A 1,962-nucleotide genomic window follows, 5' to 3' on the forward strand; every position below is an offset into this window, starting at 1 on the left:
CTCATTATTAATGGAGATTGAAACTAAATATTTTTTGTTTCGAAGTTGAAATCACGAATTTCTAATTTTATGTACTCTTGTCTCCGATTGTAACATCCTTAATCCAGTGGAAGGTTTTAGAAAATTTCTGCTAAAACGTGGCAGTAGATACGTCCTTATTCTGTATAACATTCAAACTGCATACAGCTTGAAATGAGATATTAAGATATTTGAAACAATGGCAATGTTCTTAATCCGGTTAATGGTGTCCTAATTATTTAATTACAAATAGATAAAGCAATATGAATCTGGGTCACTCAAACACCTTACATTCACTGTCATCAAACGTTTAACGAGAGATCCGAAGTTAAAGAGAACCTACCACATCATATTTTACCGAGCAGATAAGTTTGATTGTTACGTCAATGGCCTATAACTATTAATTGAGTCTGCTCATAGTCGATTTTATTGTTTATCAGAAAGCTTTTAGACAGCACAAAGCTTGATTAAACAATGGTAGAAAGTTTAACTAATTGATATACAATTTGATTAGTAGGTACCGCATAATACTTAGCAGTGAAATTAATAGTTTTTTGCAAAGTATGTATGTATAATATAATGATACCTAATAATGTAATAATTAATTTCTCACAGATGCAAAAGCCGTAGTTCAATTTAAAATTGGAAAATTCTGGTGTTAACTTTTTAACATTTGCTGATATTTTCAGCGTTATTTAATGAATTCTTTAATAGTCTTATTTTCGGTAAATAATAGTTTAATAATAATTACTAAAAAGTTATTTTAAAACTTAAAACTTCAGGATTCTTCTATTCTTCCGTCAATGAAATAAAAGAATATTTTTTACATTTCCGTTTAGAGAAAAAAATATTCAATTTTACCATATGTATTGATCATAATTTTTCGATAAGGTAAAATTGAATAAAATGCTTGCAAACTATCTCATATTGCAAAAGTAAAAATTTCTAGTTTTACTACAAAATGCTGAGGAAATGACTACTTCTAGCTATTATTATTCATGGTGCCAGATGTGACGCTAAGGGGATACGGTGAGATGGATAAACATCGCAATTATTAGCTTACAGCCAAAAGGCTACTAATCCCCGATTTTATCGAGTGTTGCATCTAATTCAGGGAGTTACACACGCTTAGTATAATGAAAAAGCTTTTTCTGATAAACGAATTCTGTTTGTATTGTAACCAACACTTTAATATTTCCAAAATCCAGGCTCTTGTCTATAATATTTAACAGTCACATAAAAACATTACAAAGATGGATTACAAGAATTTATCTGATTAATATTTTAGGAGTCGAAATTAATATTATTTCTCCATAAAACCTTTTAATTCCCAATTCACCCCTACAAATTTTTAATTTTATGTAATGTCGCCATCTTAGATTACAAATACAAACATAGCAACAACATTTCATCCTTAAGGGTTGATTTTTAAAAATTGCCAAAATACGTATTTGCTTAATTTCAACAATGAGTATTAAGAGCAACCTTAGAGTAAATCCAACTACAAATAAAATATACCCTATGGAAACGTTACATAAATATAAAGTTTCATGTAAATCTGACCAAAAACGAAAGGGTTTTCCATATAAAAGCACCATCCAAATTTCCGGATTTTCCTGTGAATTTTCCAAAAATTTTCTTTCACAAATACAACAAAAAATTAATCAATCAAATCAGTTGAGTCGTGCTCAATAAGTGATGCTCCGTCATACACTTGCAATTCCCTAGAATTGACAGCTAGGAACACTTTGAATTTCGTTTGAATGTTTTTCTGGGCAATTTTTCCAATTTTTGTCTTCATAGGAACCTTCCTCGCACTATCGGAATATCTTAAAAAAAATAATCGAAATTGGTCTAGCCGTTCTCGAATTTTGCGTTTAGCATCAAATTTAGCCACCCAATTTTATATATATATATATGGTACAAATCCAGAATTTTAATCCC

This window comes from Agrilus planipennis, unplaced genomic scaffold (genome assembly GCF_000699045.2).
Source record: "Agrilus planipennis isolate EAB-ADULT unplaced genomic scaffold, Apla_2.0 scaffold72, whole genome shotgun sequence".
Classification (NCBI taxonomy): Eukaryota; Metazoa; Arthropoda; class Insecta; order Coleoptera; family Buprestidae; genus Agrilus; species Agrilus planipennis.